The sequence below is a fragment of the Fukomys damarensis genome, unplaced genomic scaffold (assembly GCF_012274545.1).
Source record: "Fukomys damarensis isolate Sample0158 unplaced genomic scaffold, DMR_v1.0_HiC HiC_scaffold_19, whole genome shotgun sequence".
Classification (NCBI taxonomy): domain Eukaryota; kingdom Metazoa; phylum Chordata; class Mammalia; order Rodentia; family Bathyergidae; genus Fukomys; species Fukomys damarensis.
In genome coordinates, this window is record NW_022900931.1 from 10484442 (window position 1) to 10491550 (window position 7109).

The window sequence follows — 7109 nt, forward strand, 5'->3', positions numbered from 1 at the left end:
GTGGTATGTGTCCTCTTAATATTGGCTTGTTTCACTCCATGTACTTTTTTATAGATGCCTTCAAGCTGTATGCATACATAGTTCATTTCTTTTTATTGGTGAGTAGTGGTCTGTGATATGGATATACCACTGTTTGTTTAACCACTCATCTGTTGGAAATTTAACCAGTTTTCAGCTCCTATAGACATTCATATACAAGCTTCTTCATTATGGTAGACAGCATACTGACTCCCAAAGATGTCCAGACCCTAATCTCTGGAACTTTTAAATATGTTATCTTATTCAGCAAAAGGGACTTTGCAGAGGTGACTAAGTAAAGGAGCTGAATCATAGAAGTTTTAGCGGGGTACATGACTGTCCAAATAAAGACTACATTTCCCAGACTCCCCTGCAGCTAGCCATGGTTGTGTGGCTAGAATGACACATGTGAGTGAAAATGATGAGTGCTACTTCTGAGTGATGGCCTGGACTAGTTATCTGTTACTCCGTAACAAATTCCCCCCAACTTAGCTTGAAACAGCAAGAGACATTTATTATCTCACACAGTGGACCAGGAATTTAGGAGCAGCTCAGCTCAGCTCAGTGTCTAATAAAGATGCTGTTGGGATGTTGGCTGAGTTTGCAACTATCTGCAGGCTGAGTAGGGCTGGAGGATCTCCCTCCAAGGTGACTCATTCACATGGCTATAACCTGATGTGGCTGTTGGTCAGAGACCTCAGCTCCTTGCTATGTGGAGAGCCCCACAAGACAGCTTGAGCGTCCTCTTGATGTGGCAGCTGGTTTCCCCCAGATCACATGGTCCTAGGGAGAGCAAGGCGTGAGACATAATGTCTTTTATGACCCAGCTTCAGAAATCACACTCTACTTTTTCCAAAATATCCTGTTGGTTATCCATGACACCCTTACTCAATGTGGAAGGGGATTATATAAAGGCATCGTGGTGGTTAGGGTGGAGTTTCAACTTGATTGACTTTGAGATTTGCCCCAGAGATTGATGGAGCACATTTCTAGGTGTGTCTGGGCAATTCATGCTGGAATGGCCTTGGGGGTCATATCTGGTCCCTCACCACTTCTACTCTAGCAATTTTCGCTCCCTCTGCTTCCTGGCTACTGTGAACTAAACAGCTTTGCTCTGCCATGATGCCTTTGTGATCACAGGCCAGAACCATGAACAAATTAAATTTTTTCTCCTTTGAATCGGGAGCATCTCATATTGTGTCCAACAATGGGAAAGCTGGCTAATACAGACAGGAACACCAAGACTCAAGGGCCAGTAGGAGCAATCTTGGAGGCTGGCTACCATACGCCTTTGATAAAGAAGCAATGTGCCAGCCCCCTCTCTTTTTGTCTCTTCCCTCTGCCTGCAATGCAAGTGGTTTGCCGTTTTGTGGCTTATGAGCACGTGAGTAAGGCAAACTTCTTGGCCTGGCTGAGCAATAAAACAAAAGGATCCTGGGAGCCCGGCACTGTGGATCTGCATGCAGCCCTGAAGCATCCACCCAGGATGTGACATGGCGAAAGTATGCACATCTGCCTTGGTGAAGCAGCCTCCTCTGTCCTTGACAGAGTCCCTTGGCCAGTGCAATGACCATTGCGTCCCCCATGCCCCAGCTCCTTGACCTCTGGATCCCTGTGAGGTCAGCTGGGGAGAAGGTAGTGTAGGACTCCATTGACTTCTTGGGCAGGGGCGGCGATGCTACAAGTTTAACTGAAGGCCTGGCTCAGCCATTAGCTCCTGCTCTCAACCCTCCTCTCTCTGAGATGGCTCCGGCAGTCTAGAGAACAGGATAAGGAACCACAATTAACTCCATCTTCGTCTCCCAGAGGGCCCCACCTCTGCTCCTGTCCAGCATATGTGCCATCAAGAGCATCGTTCCTTTACTTTAAAGCTTCCTAAAACCACAGGATTTTAAATTGCCCCAGGAGGTAGAGCCCTGTAGGAAAGTCTTTTTTATTTCTTAGTCATCCGCCTAGCTGTACTTAGAGGTTTGCGAAATTCTCTCCCACCAATCCATTTGCTCATTGAACCTGAAAACAACTCTGTGAGTCTCGTTTTCCAGATGAGGAAAGTGAGGCTGAAACCAAGGCAATAGGTAAGGAACAGAGGAGAGGGCATACGGAGTTGGTGGTCTCCTCTATTCCCTGGGTTATTGGTGTTTTTTCGCATCACGGTCTCATCGCTCTGCTCACAGTCTGTTTCTCTCATGAGCCTCAGGCCCCTCAAGGGGCAGGGAATGTTCAGTTCATTGACTGAATGAATGAAGGTATGCAGGTAACTAAGTCCCCAGAAGATCGTATAGGAGCCAGAGACATGAGACCACAGGAAGAGTAACAGGCTTTCCTGGCCTGGGAAGACCAGGCTGTCTGCCCCTACCAGACTCCTGGCTCTCCTCTGAACCAAGCCTGGGTCTTTCAAAGCCAGGATACACTGAGTGCTTACTACATGCTGGGCGACATCCTAAGGAAAAAAAAAAAAAAATGTTTTTTTGAGACAGAGTCTCACTATATAGTTGAGACTGATGTGGAACTCACTCTGTGGCCCAGGCTGGTCCCAAACTCACAGTGCTCCTCCTGCCTCCCGAGTGCTGGGAGTACAGGTGTGCACCACCACACCCAGCTCATCCTAAGAATTTTCCATACATTAGTTCAGATCTCATGAGAGAGGTGCTATTATTGTTTCCACTTTATAGATGAGGAAACTGAGGCTTTGAACAGAAAAGCATCTCCCTGGCCCCTGACAATCAGTGGCTTAGTTGAAGCGCTCAGGGAGACTTGGTTGGAATAGTTCAGAGGCATGTGGCTTCTGTCTTAGTTCACATTTTAAGTCATATTAACAATCACAAGAAAGATCTGTTCAGGCCAACCGCCCAGGGGCAGCTCTGCTGGTCTCCTTGATATCAAGTCTGCCTGGGGTACTCTGTTTGGTGGCTTCTGTCAGAGCCCGTGCTTTCTAAATGAACACAGACCCTGTTGTGGCCTGCATTTGGATGTTCCCCCAAAGCCTCATGCTTTTTCAAAGGTGGCTAAATCTAAAGTGTATGACTGATACGTAGGGCTAGGCCTGAGGGCACTAGGATTGAGGGCATGAGTGCTACCCACCCTAAGTAGTCTGAATAAGATAAAGGGGCAGAAAGATGCTGTTAAGGTCCTTTACTGCTTTAGCCGCTGTCTGTCCACTATGAACTGCTGCCCTTCTGCCAGCCTACCTTGGAGCCAACCGATTATGGGCTGAAACCTCTGAACTGTAAGCCGAATAAACCTTTCCCCCTTTAACTTTGAGTGTTGGGTAAACTTGTCTCAGCAATGAGAGAAAAACAACGAAGACAGGCACCAGTCCCTGCAACCAAAGGACTTTTCTTCTGCTCTGTGGGAATGTTCACCCTGTCTCATTCCCTCCGGTGACTCCTGGGAATTGCTAGGGAATTTCCACTTGGCCTGTGGCTTTCCAAGACATTAGTAGAACTGCTCGTCCTATGTTTGCTCACCCCCAATGCTGTCTCTGCTTCCCCAGCCCAAGTTCAGAAGGACTACGAGGTGAGCAATCCATGCATTCCAAGGCTGAGTCGAAGCACAGAGTCCACACAGAGGGACTGAGCGGGACACGGGACACAGCTGTGTCTTCCCCATAGGCCTATTGCCGCCAAAGACTTACAGTCCAGCGGGGAAGACAGAGATAAGCTAGCCACGTCAGGACACAGCTCCACACCCATCACAGAGTAGAAGTGGCAGTACTCTCAAGTGCTGGTGACAAGGTAGGGAAACAAGTGGCCTCAAGCATTACTGTGGACGTGGGAATTGGCCCAGCCACTCTGGGAAGCAACTGGCTTGGTATGTGGTAAAACCGTGCGTGCCTTGTGGCCCCCGAACCCCTCTTCTGAATTATATACAAAATAAATATATAATAAAATCACCCCCCCACACACACACACACAAAAATCCCTCTTCTGGGGACCAGCCCAGAGGAGTATGCTGAAATCCTAGGAGACGCGCAGGGAGAGCAGCCACAACGCGTCAGCGGGGAAGATTTATGGCTGGGGACTTAGGGTCGCAGCACCAAAATGAACAACCGGATGTTCTCACAGCCATGAGCCTAGGCTGCGGGAGGAATAGTGGTCGGGCAAGTTAGTGTTTGGAAAACAAAGCACATGCAAGAAATCCATGAAAGAAAATGTTGAGTTTTCAGGGAGGAGGCAACTGGAGTGGGGCTCAGGGAAGGAGGAAGATGGAATAAACAGGAAAGGGGCAGTTCATAAACTGTCAGGATCATCAGACGTGCTACACCATGAGAGTTATGTTGACTCAACTCCATGTTCCTCAGAAGTTAAGTAAAAACAAGTAACTGTACAGTACTCACAAGCAAGTAACTAAGCCTTGTTGAGACAGTCCAAGGGTTACTCCAGGCTGCGCTCTTAAATCCCAGATCACCCGCTGGCCTTTGCCCAAAGGCTCCAAACCAACCTTCCATGTTTGGACTCTCTTTTACCCTCTAGTGAGACATTTCCCAGATGGGCCTTTTCCCCATCTAGATGGGCCCACGTTGGATGCCCCAGCATGCAGTCTTGTCTGAATCACAGACAGATGATGCCTCCAGCGGAGACCTCAGCTGCACCCACAACAGGGGCCCATTCACACTTCTATTTTGTAATGATCTAGTGGGAACCCACTCGCTCTCAGGCACCCGGGGACTGATCATGCTAAAGGACATCTGAGGAGCTTAAAGTGTGGTCCTGTTGTTAGGGACCTGACCACCATCTCAGACTGTATTCTCCTGGTTCTTCTTGCCTCTTGAAATGACCTCATGCTGCCGGGTGTGGTGGCGCACGCCTGTAATCCCAGCCCTCGGGAGGCTGAGGCAGGAGGATCACTGTGAGACCAGCCTGGGCTAAATAATGAGTTCTAGGTCAGTCTCAACTACATAGTGAGACCCTGTCTCAAAAAACCAAAAAAAAAAAAAAAAAAAAGACCTCATGCTCTTATCTTTAGTTTCCCTCCCCCAAAGGCCAGTTTCTGCTAGACTGAACCCATAAAAGACAAACCTGGACTATGATAGGTTAAAAGTAACCCACTTCACGTAAATAAGCAATAGCCAAGCCCCAAATCACCTTCCTCTCTGTGTTCTTCTCTCTCCCTCTCTCCTCTCCCCCTCACCTGCCTTCCCTAATAAAATCTCCTGACGGACCTCTCGGTGTGTGGCCTAGTTGTTGAGCATCGCTGTGCCTCTACACCTAGTATGTATCTCAGCCCACTTAAATCCATTTAATCTCGCAGAGACATATAACATTGGCTAGGTGATCATGGTGTTCCTAGAAAAGAAGTAGGTGAGTGCCGGGGATTTGGCTCAGTGGTTCTGCCACCTGCCTCACAAGCACAAGGGCCCGAGTTCGATCCCTGGTACCATTAAAAAAAAAAAAAATCTGAGAAGTAGATGAGCACTCCACTAAATCCTGACTTGATCTATTTAAGTAGAAGCCTGGGTCAAATGAACAATTTAATCTGAATCACCAAAACAGTCACAGCCCCTCAGTCAATGCCTAGACTTGACCTGGTTTATACACCAGAAATTTTTTTATTCTTTTCTATTCTCTCCTTCTCTCTCTCTCTCTCTCTCTCTCTCTCTGTCTCTGTCTCTGTCTCTCTCTGTCTCTCTTTTCTTTGGTGGTTCTGGGGCTAGGACAGGGCCTCAGGTATACCAGGTAAGTGTTCTACATCCCCAGCCCCAGATCAGATATCTTGGATGAAAGGGGGCTCTTCCCCTTGAGGGATCCTCATTGCCCTAAACAGGGCTACTGTTCACCTTTCTCCCACCCTTTCTTTCAGGGACCTCTATACCCTTATGACTCCAAACTGACACTAATTCCAGGGGACCCAAAATACCACTGCAATCTGCACAGCAGGTAAGAGTAGGGGGCTAATGGAGGTCAGGTGGCCAAAGGGGTCCCAGACCGTCCTGAGGTCACGTCCCCAGACCCAGAATGCATGCCTGGAGCAGAGGCACCCAAACACAGGCATAGCCTCTGCAAGGCAGGCACAGCTGTCACTGCCGGACGTCACAGAGGGCGAGAGAGCACACCGGAGGCGGAGGCGTAGGAGATTTGTGACTTTACTCGTGGCCACACGGCTGGAAGCTGGGATTCAAGCATGAAAACGTGGCTCTAGAGTCCACGTGCCTAACTAGGACACCTACTGACCTTAAGTCCTTGCAGCTCGGTGGAGATAAGCAGCCACACAGATCACTGCGAGAGGCAGCAGAGCAGTAGGGAGGGAGATAGAGGGGAGGGGGATGGAGTCAGCAGTGTCCCCAGCCCAGACAGTGCCACAGCCACGGAAAGGATGAGCTGGAATTGACAAACAAGGTGTTCTATGGGGGCAGAGGTGCAGGAGCAGGAAGAGACAGCAGGCTGAGGCTCAGGGTGCCTGACCTTGGGTGGCAGAGATCATCAACTCATGGCCCTGAACACCGCAGGGCACCAGGGGACACCCACAGGGGCTCCCCTGGCAGGGTCCTGGTCCTGCCTTGCCCTCTGCCTCAGGAGCCTTTCCCTGCCAGTGCCGCCGGTGCATTCCACGCAGAGCGTCCACATACATGTGGTTTCTGTACAAGCCTGCGGTTGCTGTGTGACAATGACTTTCATCTCTGAGTAAATACCCTTTGGGTTTTATTTTTGCTTCCTCTTTATCATTCCAGATATCTCCCTGACCCCCAGTGCAGTCCAGGAAAGAGGGCAAAGGCTCTTCTACAAACTTGGGAGGCTTGGCAGCTTCTTGTAAAGGACATTCATCCCGGTCATGTGCATTGAAACAACAGTTGTTGGAGACAGCATCCTCTGGTCCATCACCAGCCAGCAGCAGTGTGGGATGGAAGCCAGCAGCAGCAGCCTGGGAGTCTAAGCCAGCCATGGCTTAGTGGGAGGAAAGGGACAGACATGCACAGTGTGCTCTTGTATGCTCTCTGTCTTAATCTTCACTACCCACAGAGGGGTAAATGAACTGGCTCCAAGTTGCACAGCAGCACATGAAGGTGCTGGATTAAAAACCTTAGCTGGGCCAGGGATTTGGTTCAGTGATTCCACCACCTGCCTCACAAACCCAAGGACCTGAGTTTGATCCCT